This window comes from Pongo abelii, chromosome 1 (assembly GCF_028885655.2).
Source record: "Pongo abelii isolate AG06213 chromosome 1, NHGRI_mPonAbe1-v2.0_pri, whole genome shotgun sequence".
NCBI classification, from domain to species: Eukaryota; Metazoa; Chordata; class Mammalia; order Primates; family Hominidae; genus Pongo; species Pongo abelii.
Window position 1 is genome coordinate 151,536,156 of NC_071985.2, and position 17,133 is coordinate 151,553,288.

A 17,133-nucleotide genomic window follows, 5' to 3' on the forward strand; every position below is an offset into this window, starting at 1 on the left:
TACAGACAAGGATAAAATCTTAGCCTATGGTTGAAAATGCTCAAAAAATAAAGTAGCCCTTCAGTTGTTTTCTTGCCAATTTCTTTATTTCATGATTAGGTAATAGACGTAATTTTAACATTTCAAATAAATGGTGAACATTTTATTGTGTAATTTGGTGAAAGAGGGATATTTTCATTTGTAATAAAAAAGCTCATCTTTGTAGGAGGAATTAACATTGGCTATCTAACTGTGTCCGTTTTAAGGAAACAAAGGTAATTGAATAATGGTTGATTTTTGAAGTTGTGGTAATAGCTTTCCAACTGATAGCCAGACTTCTTTTTCAAAAGGACTTTATATTTGAAAACAAAGCATTCAAGGAATTTTCAATATTTTCTAGAGAGCTTAGATACATAATGTAAGGTTCAATGAATCACATATTGAATAATTCCGGCACTTTGGGAAGTTGAGGAGGGAGGATTGCTTGAGCCCAGGAGTCAGAGATTAGCCTGGGGAACATAGTGAGACTCTGCCTCTATAAAAAATGTGAAAATTAACCAGTCATGGTCATGTACATCTGTAGTCTCAGCTACTGGAGGCTGAGGTGAGAAGATCACTTGAGCCCAGGAGGTCCTGCAGTGAGCTATGATCGCACCACCACACGCCAGCCTGGGCAGCACAGTGAGACCCTGTCTCAAAAAAAATAGAATATTCTAGGTTGGGAGTGGTGGCTCACACCTATAATCCCAGCACTTTGGGAAGCCAAGGCGGGCGGATCATGAGGTCAGGAGTTTGAGACCAGCCTGGCCAACATAGTGAAACCCCGTCTCTACTAAAAATACAAGAAAATTAGCTGGGCATGGTGGCACACGCCTGTAATCCCAGCTACTCGGGAGGCTGAGGGCTGGGGCAGGAGAATCACTTGAACCTGGGAGGCAGAGGTTGCAGTGAGCCAAGATTGCCACATTGCACTCCAGCCTGGGTGACAATGTGAGACTCCGTCTCAAAAACAAACAAAAAAACCCAAAGACAAACAAACAAACAAAAATTGAATATTCAGTTTGGGCTAGAGGTTTCATAGAAGTAAGTTTGTACTCTTAATTGAGGCCTTGTATTCTGGGATGGGGATATCAGACATTAGGTAATTGATTAGGAACACTGATGATGTTTGAACAGGGAGTAAATTAACCAGAAATTCAATTTAGGTAGATGAAGTGTATGCACTATAGATCAAAACAAGGGCTGAAAATGGATTTATTAAATAATTAACTAACAAATAATTTTATCAATATTTAAAATTTAACAGTACTATTTTCAGTAGCAATATGCCATATTAATAATATGCCATGTTCATACTATAATAATATTTAATAATAGTACTAAATTTACTAGTAACTAGTACTAAGTAGTACTATTAGGTGCTGAGGCTACAGAGGTGAACTAGTTGGTAAAAGTCTCTGATGTCATGGAGGGAAGACACAAATAAAACATCACACAAAACAGGGATTGAGAGAGGGAGAGAGAGAAACATGTGTTATGAATGTCTAACTCTAGAAGAATGCTTCTTGTTATGTTTAAGCTTAGTCTAGCTGTGAGGAAGATAGTAGGCTGTTGTTACAGTCCAGACAAGAAAGAGATTAATGAGAACCTAGGCTAGGCAGTAGCAGTGGGAATTAGAAGGAAGAAAAAGATGCAAGAGGTATTTCAGAGACAATCAATAGGAATCGGCAATTGCTGAGACGTGCAGTAAGGGAGAAGGAAGAGACATAGATAAATTAGAAACTTGGAGCTTCACAGAAGAAATTGGGTTGCTATTACCAGAAATACGGATGTCAAAAGAAAGAACTAGTTTGATGGGGTAATGAATTCAGGTGTGGTGCATTGTGTTTGATGTGTCAAGAAGTCTCTTAGAGATGGCAGTAAGTAGCTGGAACTGTAGGATTATAAATTAGTGGAGAAACTAGAGCTAGAAATTTTGGCATCCTTCCAATGGATGGGGTAGTTAAAATCTGCAAGATTGTCTAAATTTACCAAAGGTAAGGAAGCCTGAGAGTCTCCATATGGGTGAGAATTCTGAGAAATGGCGTAATTAGGAGAAAGCTCAACCAGAGTTAAGGTGAGTAGGAATAATGTCCAACAGTTAAGTACTGATTCCTACGCAATCATCCTGCAAAGAGCACTTCACAGAGGCTAATTTCCTTAATTTTCACAACGTGAAGTAGTGATAGCTACAGGAAGCAGCCAAATGCTTAGGCAGCTAGGGGTGGGTACCCGGTGAAACCCCACCTTCAAGCTGAAGACAGTTTAAAGCCTGAAAGCTAAGCTACAAGTTAAATCATCAGACTGTGTTAAGAACTTGTCTTCCTGTTTGGCGTGCTTTCCTCTGATTGATCCTCACCCTTCACCTATTTTACATATACCTACCCTTTCCTAATTGGTTTTCTATATTGTCGTGCGCACCTTTGAGTGGTGTCTTTGCTTTAGCCTTTTTTTGCATACTAGCAAACCCAATCAGCATGCACTCCCCATCCTGTGCCTTTAAAGACCACAGACTCAGTTGGTAGAGGAGGAGACAGCCTGACTTTGGGGAACAGGCAGCCTTTTAGAGTCATTTTCATTTCTCAACAAAATTCTCTGCCTTCCCCATCCTTCAACTGTTTATGTGACCTCATTCTTCTTGGACACTGGACAATAGCTTAGAACCCACTGAGTGCGGGTGCCAAGAAAGGCTGTCACACCAGCCCTTTGCCGTCAGCGGCGGAGGGCAGCCACCTCACACGATGGGGCAAGGGACCAACTGAGCTGCTAACACACCACTGTCTGTGAACGGCACAACTAAAGGAGCACTGTAAAACCTCCTCTGGGGCTTCGGAGTTGTGGGCACCCTGACATGGGTGCTGCTGCATTCCCCTCAAGGCGACACACCTGGCCTGGCCATGGGCCCCGCACAGAGTTTGCATCTGCGTCGGCACCCGGAGTGGCCAGACAGATCCTGCACTCACTTGCTCACGTGCTCCCTCCTGCAAGGGATTGACCCTGGCGCGCCTAATAGAGGGAGCAACCCTGCCGCGAGTCCAGTGAAGGGGCTGAGAAAATCCTGCATCAGTAGGTTTCGTTATTAACTTTACTTCCTAAATTAGGAATAAGAGGGACAGAAAGTTTGCTAAGGTCACACAGCTCAGAAGTGGTGGAGTCAGAATTCAAAACTACAGTGCTCTGCCTCAGAGTTCCCATACTTACCCACCATGCTGTAATACCTCTTGGGTAGAATGAGTGACTTTGAAAATGAGAGTTTGCTCTTAATAAGGTAGAAACCCTACAGATAAAAGTTAGTGGTTAGGCTTGCAAAGCAGTTGTCCATGGGCTCAGAGTTAAATTTGGCAGTGATAACAACACATGAGAAACATGTATGAAAGAGGGGGTTTTGATATTAAGCAAATAACTATGTGCAATATAATTTTGTTACACTTTGACAAGTACAAAAGGTTCTCTGGGAATTTTATGGGAGGTAAAGGGAGTTTCTATCGCAAAGTCTACCTTGAGAAAGTGACATTTAAACAGAGACCTAAATAATGGGTAGAAGTTAGCAGGACAAAGAGGAAAAAGAGTAGCACTCCAGATTTGAGGGCCCTTAGGCAGCTGGAACTTGGGGGATTCAAGGAGTTTAAAGAAATCTGGGGCAATGATAAGGGAAAAAATACCCTAAGGATTTTGGACTTTATCCTGAGTAATAGAAATATATTGAAGTGTATTAAGCAGGAAAATGACAAATTAAGCCTCAGAGAGTTTAAACTGCCCAAGTTCATATAGCTACTAATTGAGCCAAAAGGAAACCCAGGTCATCCCTGCTACAAACTCCTTTCTTCACAAAACCATGTTACCGTCCAGGGCTGGGCTGCAAAATGTTTACCGATCAGCTCTCTGGGAAAAAAAGCACTGATTTGTAGCATTTTCTGATATGGTGGTTTAAATACTATATTTAGTATTATTTACTGATATTCACCATATTGGGTGCTAATATGAAGGCACAGAATGCAGACTCGGGAAGAGATAGTCTATATTGTACCATTATGTGGTATTTCAAACATGTTGATATAATAGATAAAAACATCCTCAGCAACACGGAAAATAATACAATGTGCCAGAATAATTAGGAAGTGATGAATGTGTGTATTTATTACCTTTAAGTTTAATTATTTAATTCTAAATTTATGCAATTTATTTATTAATAGTGGTTCTCTGGGGGAACAAACAGCTTGCCAAATTCCTGAAAAGTTAATAATGGGATCTCCTGAGCAGGTATAAGCTGGAGCCAGAACTCCGTTGTTACCATCTCAAAGAGCCATTTTTGGTGGGTGCATTTTTATTATACTGTTTTGTTTTGGGAGATGGTTCCAGGAATCTTACATCAAAGCTCACTCTTGTCTTTCTACACATTTCATTGTGTTGAACACGGGGCATATTCAGTGAGAAGGAATGGATACAGCTTTTTTTTTCCCCCCCAAACAGGCTGATAATAAAGAGAGATGGTAACTCCTGGGAGGCAATGCTATACAATTGCCTCTGTGGGGACAGGTGATTAATAGTAGGCATTTGTGGCTGACTCCTCACCTTTGCTTTCATACAGTTGGGAGTGCAAGTTTCTGATTTCAAATACAAGTTTATAACTTGAATCAAAGCTAAATTTATATTCTCTGTACACATTATCACAGTTCTATTATTGTCATGCAACCTCCTCTTTAGGAAAACCACTGGACCCTAAAATAAAATGTTCAGAAACAAGCAAATGAAAACAGCTTAAGCTCTCACACTTTGGCAGTGTTATTTGAGTTTTACTGTGGCCTCAGAAGGGACAATCATAATATTTTTCTGGCTGTCTTGTCTTGATTTATAATTTGAATCTCCATAAATGATAATAGAGAGGGCAATTATCAAAGAAATGGGAAGGGCAATTATCATTAAATTGAAAACACATCACACATCCAACAGGATGAATGACTGAGCTAAAAACAGATTTTGTGGATCTTGCAACTGCTCCAAAAGAACTTAATGGAAGCAATTTCATCTCCCCACCTCCTCCAATTAACCAGATGACTTTGGATCTATTTTTCTTTTTTTTCCTGGGATGATAACACAAGGCCTGTTAATCTAATCTGCCTGAAGACTGACACTACTTAGGACATGTAAATTTATGAGACTAAACCAGTTGCTGTTTGCCTAGTGTGAAAAAAAGCTTTCCTTTTTTTGGTAAAAACAGTAGAGAAAAATTAGTTCTCTTGTTTGTACATTTGTGATTCCAGGAGACTGCAGACACCCATTTCATCTGTTCTTAACCTTCATGATGAATCCTTTTAAGTGAGGCAGCAACAGCGATTTTGTTCATGAGGTTAAATAACAGACTGGATAGTGAAATTCCCCTAAAAGACTTTTGTCTTGGTTGGATAAATTGAACAAATTATAATCCAAACTGTAGGCATTAGTTATCATTACTACAAATATGAAAGAAAAAGGTAAATGTTTATGAACACATTTTGTTGAGAATTCTTGCTGTCTGGATTTACTATTGTAAGGAGTGGAATTATAGACATTCTCTGAAAGGGGTAAGGTGTGGAAAGAAAAAAGGAAAACCCCAAATCAGTTTTGTCAGCACTTCTGTATAGGAAAAATAGCTACGGCATGAATGCCAATACTGTATCTGATTAAGGGATGAAGCCCTATATAATTGGATCCAATCAGGTCCTGATAGCGGACAACAAGGGTTTCTCCTTTTCACATAAGTGAGGTTCACTGAGCAGAGCAGTCCCTGGCATACTGATCTTCCTAAAATGGATCATGGATCATAAAGGAACTAGAAGTGGAAGGATGGAAAGGCTCAGATAAATTTATTTTATATTGATTTCATCTGGGCATCTGCTTTCCCCATACTGGTTCTTCATGCAGGCTATCACCTTCTATTGATTAATACATAACCAGACTAGGCTTGTTTACTTGGGAACAAAGAGCCATAAAGTGATCCCAGCACTCATGGCTATATGCTTAGTCACAGAGCCCAGACATTATGGTAATGGACAAAAAAGTGAGAAAAAAAAATAGTTCAAATGAAAGAAGGAAAGAAAATTAATATTTACTAACCACCTTTTGTCAGGTATGTTAAATAGGTGTAATTTGAGTGTTCCTACCTATCTGGTATCTAACCCATTAGTGAGTCCTATATTTGTAAGTCCCCTCTAGAACAAATTTTACCATGCTCTACCGTTATGTCTTCGGCAAGTACATTCTCCTTCACTTTGGAGGACTGAGCTGTGCCTGCCCTGTGCTTCTTTGGTGTTTTGCTGATTGGAGAATTGAATACATGTTGTACTGTCTACTTGACAGCAATATGCAACATTAGTGCTGAATACTTTCCTTTTGAAGATATATGATTCTTTTTTATTGTTTTGAGATGGAGTTTCACTCTTATTGCCCAGGTTGAAGTGCATGGCATGATCTCGACTCACCACAACCTCTGCCTCCCAGATTCAAGTGATTCTCCTGCCTCAGCCTCCCGAGTAGCTGGGATTGCAGGCATCCACCACCACCACGCCTGGCTAATTTTGTGTTTTTAGTAGAGATGGGGTTTCTGCATGTTGGTCAGGCTGGTCTCGAATTCCCAACCTCAGGTGATCCACCTGCCTCAGACTCCCAAAGTGCTGGGATTATAGGCATGAGCCACCGTACCCTGTCTGAAGATGTATGATTTTTTATTCATCATCCTTTTTTCTAGTTTCCATCTTTCCCGGGTTCCAGAGAAATGTTTCAGTGTAAGAAATATTATTCAGCAGTTTTTGCAAAGCAAGGAAACAGACAGAATTTCTGTTCAATGTATCCACTATGAATTTATATAAATATGTGTGTCTACCTGTAAATTAACCATCTCGAATTAAGTATATATATTCCCAATGTTTTGAAAAAATGGATTGTTATATTTATTAGTTCATCTTGGCCTATAAGTTTATTTAAAAATACTAAGCACTCTAAAGAACAAAAAGTGGTTTCCCTTTTAAAATTTCTCAAAGTTCCAAGTGTTTTGAATTCATTGAACTCTCGACAATCACCATCTGGTTGATTAAGTAATTTACATTTGAACATCCTCACAAAGAGATTGGGGGTGGAGGAATTCCCCTTGAATTCTGGGAAGTTGTTCTTTGGACATGATGTTTATTTCCTCTGATGTCACAATTTCTCTTGATAAACGTAAACATTTATTTTTAACATGGTTGTTAAAACTTAGTGAATATTCAGTTCCAGTTCTTTTGTCAGTTACTGGTGAAGCAGAAAGGTCAGTTTATGGGTCATTATACTCACAGATTGAATGTTGAGTTAGTAAAAAGTAAATGTAATATTATTTTAATATTTTTTAATGTGTTTGGAAACATAAGTGGAGTTTTTGAAAAACAAAAACTGTAAAGCTGTCTAACTTAATATAGAGTATAAGTAAAATAAAACTCATGTCAATACAGTTTACCTGTTGTTAATACTTTTGGGGACTGGTACATTTTTATTAATTGTGTCCAGTACTTTTGTTGAAACTCTTTGTCAGCTGTATTTAATTCTCACAGGAGTCCCTTGCCGTGTGCCTTGTTGTCTGATTTCATAGATTTTACAACTCAGAGAAGTTGAAAAACTTTTCATGTCACACAGCAAGCAAACAGCAGAGCAGGGACTTAAGCCCAGCCTTGTCAGATTCGAAGGCCTGTGAATGACCACCTGCAGCTTCCCAATTTTGGTTGCCAGGTAGGCCTGGTCATATATTTTGTGCTTCCCCAGACAGCTGCAGTTAAAACTGCTTCATATGAGAGATGACACTCATCCTAATTTTTAATATATTTAAATAAATCATAATGTCAACCTCTCTGCTTGTAATCCTCCCTCACTCCCAATTTCTACAACCAAACATCCAAGATGTTTGTTTCCTACAGTTTTGTATTCACTGGGTTCATTCACTTATTCACTAGTTCACTCATTAATTCAATACATATTTATGGCACCCTCATCAAGTACCAGACACTCTTCTAGGCCCTAGAAAAGCAGTTTCTATGGTAATGAAGTTTACATTTGGGTAGGAGAGAGAGACAATAAACACATACCGATAGACATATATAAAAAAACAAGCAAAGTTGGATGGTGATAAATGCGGTGAAGAAAAATAAAATAGAGTAAGTACCCAGAAAATAATAAGTAACTTTCATTGAAATTACATTACATGTGTGACACATTGGTCTAAGTATGTTACAAAGATTAATTTGCTTAATTCTCACAAAACTCTATGTGGTTAATACTGTATTTGTGGTAGATCAGGGATGGTATCAAATTATTTACTACTCCTCTAATTGAGATTGAGATGTGGAGTCTAATTCCTCTCCCTTTGAATCTGAGCTGGACTTATTGACTTGCTTGAAGCGTAGAGTGGGGCGGAAGAGATAGCATACTAGGTCCTAGCTTAGCCTTTAAATGAACTGGCAACATTGCCTTGTTCTCTTGGAACCATGAGCTTCCATTAAAAAGTCAGACTAAGGCTTCCATGCTGTGGGAAAGCTCAGGCAACATGGAAAGGCCAGGTGTCAACAGAGTCCCAACACAGCTTCTAGCCTACAGCCAGCATGTGAATGAATCATATTGTGGGGCCAGTCCCCTGAAGCCTTTACATGACTTCAGTTCCTGCTGCTATCTGACTGCTCTGGAGTTATGAACCCTGAGTGAGTACAACCCAACAGAGTCCAGTCAATCCACGGAAAAGTGAGAGATAATAAGACATACTTCTTTCAAGTCATTAAATTTCAGGGTGTTTTATTATGCAGCAAAGAATAATTGGAACAATTATAATTTTCCTTTTACAAATGAGAAAACCAAGGGAAAGAAGGGTTAAATAATTTCCTTGCCGAAGGATTGAATCTGAATTCAACCCAGACAGGCTGTCCTGCAAGCACCATTTTAAACTCTCCCTGAAACAGCCTAACCCCTAGAGTAAGCAAGATCAGCTTTCACAGGGTGCTCCTGACTAAACTTGGCAGTTGCTGACTAGTTCACATTTTATGTTCTTCATTGAATCACAGTGGTTAAAACTCAGGGCACACTTCTATTGGAATATAATCGCTTTCTCAAAGGGACCTTGAGGTGTCCTTGGCCCTGAAGTATTATGTTGTCTATGACCTTTTGTGGATTGGAATCTTAAGAAAAATAAGGAGGACATGAAGGAGATTGACCTGCACTAATCTATAATCCTTTCATTGTGTTGTAAAATTATGAGAATTATTCAAGTGAAATAGGAAATCGCATGGCATTTTGATTAAATAAAGTAAAAAGAGTACAAAGTAATTCTCTTAAATTAAGAGCAAATAATTGTAACAAAATCAAATTTCTTGGCATACAAATATGTTACATCCCTTGTCTAAGGCAGATAATTTATATTGGGATGGGAAAGGAGTGACCGGATGTCTGTAGCCTGATAGCATTAAGCAGTAAGTTGTTCAGCCAGATGTTCCTTCCTTAGCAAGGAAGGACACATAACTACAGAGTACCAGGCAAGCCCAAGGTACATATTTCCACAGACATTTTTTCCTCAGGGTATTTACAGTTCAGTTTAGCTCTTTCCACATTGAAACTCTGTATACACAACCATAGAACAGCCCATGATAGTACAAAGGAAAGACGTTTATAGATGCTGCACATTCCCCACGCCGCCCCAAGCCTTCCAAGGGAAGCTCCTGGTACTCTTGAAACTTTCCTGTCAGACGATTATACAATCCAGTGCCTTTTCCAAGCAGGAAATATGATGTTCCAAAGACAACTTGACCTCCTGTCTGAAAATGGGCTGGGGAGGGGAGCGGCGCCGAGGAGCGGGGGCAGGAAGATGAAACAGGCATGGTCTCAGTATACTTAATTCATAGACCCAATCACAAATACAAACAAGTTAATTTTGTTAAGAACTCATAATAACATTTCACTTATGACAAAATCCCAATCATTTATTCTCCTCTGGAGTGCTTCTTATGCATCCTTGAGTTTTTAAAAGTTCAAGTGTTGCATAAAAAAACAACATAATTACAGAAAACAGTCCTTAAACAAGAATATCCTGTTTTGTTTCCTGCATACACACTGGGGTGGCTCATCTGAATCCTTGACAACATCCAACTCCAAGAAGAAAACATCAAGACAGCTTGCTGATCAAGGATTTTACATCCAGCTCTTCAGCAGTAGGGCTGTTGGCCCCATGTGTAAGCCGACAATCGCCCTATTGTTTACTTTCCAGTCAGAAAAGCGATGCTGCCTTTCTTCACTGCGTATGGTCTCCATAATCCTAACAGTCATGTTCACTCAGCAGTAAGCCCAAATATACGTTTCCCAGAGGAATTTCAAATACATGAGATAGATTAGCATCTCTGTGGCTTGATGCAATCTGTGACAGATTCAACAGCAATAAACATTTCAAAGTGTGGTCAGTACTAAATTATTTGTTGAAGAACAATTTTGTTTCCGAGGTAGACAAAAATTAGCAATAACTTTTGGGTGGTAAATACAGGGGCTGAGGGATAATACAACACCCCCGAACCTCTTGCCCTCCCGGCATTTCATTCTGTTTAAAGAGAGGTAAAAAGCCCAATTGTGTGGTGATGAATTAGAAAACTTCATGAACATTCAAGAAATACACATGCCACTACAAATTAACCATTAGCAGGGCAAGGTATTCATCCTTTCTGTCAGATTCTGTGGGAAGTATGCCTTATTAGCATTGAAGCCCAAAGAAGTAATCTATCAGTCCACATTCACTTATCCTACAAAAAAGAACAGGCAATTTGAGTTCTGGAAAAATAAATAGCATAGTTCTTCTCATCCCCATTTCAATCCTAAAATTGAAAATCACCAAATAAAATTCTATTTCCTCTCTGCTTCCAGTTTGTCTCTGTGTTTATAGCGGAATGGAATGTGGTTTTGCATTTTAAATCAGTTCCATCATAACCCTGAAAGTGATCACAGGGCTGCTAATTCTCTGTCTTCAGTTTCCACCCCTCCTCCACACTACCACTTTGAATTTGAATGGGACCAGAAGATTCTCTAGGGGCCACGTTTGTGGCCCTTCAGCGGCAGCCTCTCTACTTCTTTCAGCTTGTTTCCTGGCATGGTTCATGGGGATTTGTGGTGAGTGGCAGCTCTGGAATCACTTTTCATTCTGTCAGGTTGTGGTTAGGCTTAGTGGGGTTTCTTTGTTATACTGGCCACTAGTAGTCAATTCCCTTGAAAATATCTGGTTTTCTCCTTTTCTCTTAAAGAAAAAAATAAAAAGCAGCTCCCAACTCCCCATCCTACCTCCAAAACACAAACACAAAGCAAACACGGATATCCCTTGGAAATCTTAGGAGGAGACAGAGAACAGAGAGAGCCCCAGATGTTCTCAAGATCCCAGTTTAATTCTGATGTCAGACTATAAAAGAACTTTGGAGGGCCCCATTTCCCGTACCTGTTCTGCTGACATGCTGTTTTATTAAAGAATCAGGGATAAATTTTACTACTCCTTTTTTATGTTAAAATAAAATAAAATAAGCCAAACATATAGAAGTGAATTTGGGGAGCACAGTGCTTCTTTTTCTTTCAAGACAAACTTGGAAAATAAATAAGTACCAAAATTAGTAAAACAAATCAAATAAATACTTGGGAGTGCATTAAGATGGAGTTTTCCATGGACACACAGGGAGGATTGGCACTTTCTGCACGTCTTAAGCCAGAGCTTAACAGAGTTTTGTATTTCATGAATCAGTTTGGGAAAAAAAGGAGAGAACAACATACTGCTGCCAACATTTTATATTGCCAAGTTAGGCTATTAAAAACAACAACAACAACAACTAACTTGAAATCTTACATCATTTCTTAAAAGAAAGGACATGTTAACATCAGTGGGGGGCTGGGGGAGAGAAGAAAGACATCATTTCAGAATACAAGACAGCCTTTTCAAAAATGAAGACCTGGCAACTTTTACACCAACACGCCACAAAGGCCTTCAGAAGTAGCAGGTTCCTGAAACACACCAAGCCCCTTTTCACCTTATTGCCTTAGCACAGGGCCAATCCCGTCCTCTAACTGGAAACAGATCCCCTGGGGCATTCACAGAGCTCTCCACTCAAATCTAACCAGAAGAGGCAGGGCTTCTCTAGCCCTGTTGAAACCCCCTCTTTACAGACCCCATGTGGACAAGCCTTCCCCTTCTGCACCTCCATTTCTCTCCATTCTTTAACCTTGCTTTATTTTTCATCAAGCACTTGCTACTACATTGCTATCCATCATTTCTTTGCTTTTGTCTATTTCCCCCATTACAATATAAAGCTCATGGCTGGGTGTGGTGGCCCATGCCTGTAATCCTAGCACTTTGGGAGGCCCAGGTGGGTGGATCACCTGAGGTCGGGAGTTCGAGACCAGCCTGACCAACATGGAAAAACCCCATCTCTACTAAAAATACAAAATTAGCCAGGAGTGGTGGTGCACGCCTGTAATCCCAGCTACTCAGGAGGATGAGGCAGGAGAATTGCTTGAACCCAGGAGGCGGAGGTTGCAGTGAGCCGAGATCACACCATTGCACTCCAGCCTGGGCAACTAGAGCAAAACACCATCTCAAAAACAACAACAATAACAACAAAACAAAAAACAAAAGCAAAAAACAACAATATAAAGCTCATGAGGTCATGGGCTTCCCATCTTTTGTTCACCTCCTTTCCTCCATTACCCGAAACGTTGCCTGGCATATGGGAGGCTCTCACTACAGATTTGTTCCATTTATATATGTGTATCATTTCAGACTGCTTATTTTTCTTCTTTTATTGTGGACAAGAGAAAATGTCCACAGAGCCTGCACTGTTTGGTGTATGGAAACCATTGTTTTAAGAAAGAGATTGAAGAACCGCTAGCAGCATTCCTTCAGGGCAGAAATGAAGGAAGCAGGCATTTGGTTTGAGCCTTCTTTACTGCAACCAATTTCAAATATCAGGAGACTCGTGTTTCTTAGGACAGGCAACCAATGGCTAGTGGGCTGAATCGTGCCTGCCTGATTTAGGAATACGAAATATTCTTAAAACATAGGCAGGCTGTTCAGGAACATAGACCCTCCTCCTCCCCCGCTCAAATTAGCTAATTAGAGATTAGGCATTGCTTTTTAGCCTGTGGCTCTTTTACACTGCGTGAATCGTGTATGAGAATGTTCACCTACTCTTAGAGTACAAATATCTATTGGATATTTAAGTTTAAAAAAAGGTAACAGTAGCCTCTAGGTAACTGCACAATGAACTGTTATCTCTCATAATTATTAACCAGGAAGTGGGAAAACTAGGAAGTCAAGTTCACAAACAAACCTTACTACTAACAAGAGTGGGTCATTGTAAAAAAAAAGCTGCTTTTGAAATGCCTCATGGATAGTTCACAAATATAGATAGTAGGTTTCAAAAGTGAGAATTTCAAATTTCTTATGCCATATGGGAATGTGAATAGGTGGTTCAGACTTCTTCCTGAAAAAGTACTACTTCTAGGCGTCGGAGCTCAGAACATTGTGGTGGCTCAGAAACAACACCTTAAAATATGGTATTTTGATATGCTGAGTACCTTGAAATAAAGAAGCAGCCTCGGAAACAAGGTCTCTCTGACCTTCTCCCAACTCTCCCTCTCTCTCCCCTTTCCCTATCCTGAAGCACAGAGAGGTGCTTTAGGTGAAGTTCTCTCATTTGACCAAGGGAAGGTCCACCAGAACAAACGTAGTTGTCTTGGGCCACCCCCTTATAATCTCATCAAACAGAGCAGAAAAACTTGCGGAAAAGACTAGAGTTGACACCACTCTCCCAGAGTCCAGACAAACTTTGCCTCAGGCTATCGTCTGTTCCTCAGGTCCATTCATCTCCCCTAAAAATCCTTTACTCTTCCTCTAAAATTGCCTGCATCCCCCACTTCCCTCTCTTATGCATGGGGGCCTTTAAGCTTCAACCATTTGGCCCTTGTTTTGAGTTTCATACTTGCTATGACTCCCATGCATTTGCATGTTAATAAATGTGTACACCTTTTCTCCTCTTAATCTGTCTATTGTCAGTTTGTCTTATAGGCTCAAATTCTTGAATCTTCAGGGAGTGGAAGGAAAGTTCCTTTTGCACCTGCAACATGATATCCTAAAATATAGCCTCTTGGCATACTGAGGTTTTCTTTTTTTTAAATTTTGAGATTTTTTTTTTTAATTTGAAGGTAATCTTAATGCTATTAAATTCACAAATGCTAATTTAAATACCCAATCCTATTTATTTAATGCACGCATTGCAAACACACAAATATCTATTCTGTCCACATGTCAGCACTCATTCATGTCATGGTTTGGAAATGGGGAGAATAGATTCCCCTTAAATTGCAAGTCAGCAAGGGTTTCTTTACAGTTAACTTTAGCAAAATTCATACAAAATAGTAATTAACAATGATCTTTTTCACTCACAAGGAAACACCTTCAAAACTGCATTTTGTTAAAGTTTCTGTACTAAAATGTAGAAAAACTGAACTACACAAATACTGAAAAGTTAAAAATTCCTTAATTTTTTATTCCTGGTACCACCACCACAATTTACAGGGCAATATACCTGATGAAATGAAAAGAAAAAGAAGAAAAAGCTACCACAGACAAAAGACCTCAGGACTATACATCTAATTGACACTACATTGCATTAATCAATAGCTGAACTTTTTGCAAACTGTGGCTATGACAGTCCTGAACAAGAAGGTTTCCTGTTTAAGCTGCAGTAATTTTTCTGACTATGGATCATTGTTCCCTCTTTGGCAGATTTTTAAATTTCCTTTAACGCATTTGGGATGACTGTCTCAAAGCAACATCCAGCTTTCCTGACAACTTCTCTCTCTCTCTCCTGCTAAGAACTGCAGCCCTTTTCTGCTGTTTTTAGAAGCTTCTGTTCCTATATCCACCAAGTCCATCACCAGATCCATAACCACCATCATAGGTATGACTGAGCTTCTTCCACCAAAACTGCCCCCTTACATGGGTCCATAATTTGATTGCTGTTGTCCACTATAATTTCCAAAATCATTATAGTTCCCATCACCAAATTTCCTGCATTGCAACCATCATATCCTCCATCACCACCACCATATCTACCACCTTGGTTTCCATATCCTGGTCCACCACCACCATAGCCCCCTCTACTACTATAACCAGGAAGACTGCCATAGTTGCCACCATCGCCTCTAAATCCATTATATCCACCATCACCTCCTTCATAACTATTTCCACTGCCACCACCTCCACCAGCATAGCCTCCTCTTCCACCAAAGTTGCCACCATGGCCAAAATTACCTCCACCACCTCCAAAGTTTCCTCCGCAACCCATAAAATTGTCAGATCCAGCTCCATAATCTCTCTGTGATCCAGCAGACTGCATCTCTTGTTTAGAAAGGGCCTTTTCACTTCACAATTATGCCCATTAATAGTGTGGTATTTCTGAATAACAATGTTATCAACTGCGGTATTTCTGAGTAACAGTGTTATCAACTGTATCGTGATCATCAAAAGTTGCAAAAGCAAATCCTCCCTTTTTTCCACTCTGTTTTCCATAACTTCTATGGTTTCAGTCTTGCCATAATTTTCAAAGTAGTCTCAAATTATATTCTTCTGTATCTTCTTTAATACCACCAAGGAAATTTTTCTTCACTGGTAGATGGGCATCAGGCTTTATTGACTCCTCTCTAGAAAGAGTTCTCTTTGGTTCCAAAAGACGCCCACCAACTTGTGTGGTTGAGCACATGTTGCTGCATCCACCTCTTCAACGCAAGAGTAAGTTATAAAACCAAACCCCCTGGAACGTTTTCTTTGGGGGTGTCTCATTACCATACAATCTGTGAGTGTGCCCATTTTTCCAAATGTTCTCTTAAACTATCATCTGTCGTTTCAAAGCTCGGAACACCAATAAACAGTTTTCTGAACTACTCTGGTTCCTTTGGATCATGATCCTCTGCTCCCGGCGGTGACGGCCACAGCTGGAATCGGGCTTGGGGCCACTGGGCATCAGTTTTACCTCCATTTTGAGACCGGACTCACCTCTTCCAACTCGAGTTCACTATCTACTGAATATTTTAACCTGAAGGAAATTGAGAAAACCATAGAAGCAAGAAGGGCCTCTCTAACTTTCTCTGTCCTTTCTCCCCTGAAACATGGTTATAGGGAAGTTGTCTGACCTACCTCCCCTGTAAACAGGTCAGAAGACCCTCATATGACAGGTGTCTTGCCCTATACCTGGAGGCCAAGAAGAATCTAAGCAAACCCCCTTTGCTAAGTTCTGCCCAGTTTATCATTAGGTCAAACCACCCTATTGTCCAACCATAATTCTACATGACTATCTATTCTTCATCAAACTTGTCCATAAAAATACACCGTTTTCCTTGGGTCTTTGAGTCTTCATTTCTGAAGGTCTTTGAGTCTTCATGCCACATGAAACTTTGGTCAAATAAATTTGTTGGCTGGGTGTGGTGGTGCATGCCTGTAGTCCCAGCTACTTGGGAGGCTGAGGTGGGTGAATGACCTGAGCCCAGGAGTTCAAGGCTGTAGTGAGCTATGATTCCATCTGTGCAGTCCAGCCTGGGCAACAGGGCAAGGTTCTGCCTTAAATAAATAAATAAATAAATAAATAAATAAATAAATTTGTATTTTCTTTTGTTAAGCTGCCTTTTGCTATATGGTTGTTAGCCATGAATCTTGCAATGGATGAGGTAAATGTATTACTTTTTCTCCCCTATAGTTTCTGGTACCCAACATGGAGTGACTCAGACCCCCCTACCTGCTCTAGAGCCCACAGTTGAGATCTTGAAGCAGTTGACAAAAGCCGACAAAAAAGTAAGGATTTATATTTTTTAACCAAGGTCAGTTCTCCCAGATCTCTGACTGTAGTGCCTGGTGGAGAATGGATGGCAAATTTTTTCCTTGTCCCTTGCTTTCTGAATTCAGACTAGTAGGAGAAAAACATTTGTGCCTTTTGTTATAGGAGTGTCAGCCATGAAACTTGCCATGGGCCAGGCATAGGCATGTGGGGTTCATTTTGGTACATATTTTTTCCCCTGAAAAGTAGAGTATAAGCCCAAGTGTACCTAATGCATGTT

The 17,133-nt window shown here is 39.9% G+C and overlaps 1 protein-coding gene and 1 pseudogene across 5 annotated transcripts in view; both read right to left on the reverse strand.

The window, feature by feature from the left end:
* Positions 1 to 17,133, reverse strand: part of ADGRL2 (adhesion G protein-coupled receptor L2) — a 577,862-nt gene that overhangs the window by 549,456 nt on the left and 11,273 nt on the right. The gene's annotated exons all lie outside the window — the stretch shown is intronic.
* On the reverse strand, positions 8,085 to 16,627 carry LOC100458719 (heterogeneous nuclear ribonucleoprotein A3-like; annotated as a pseudogene).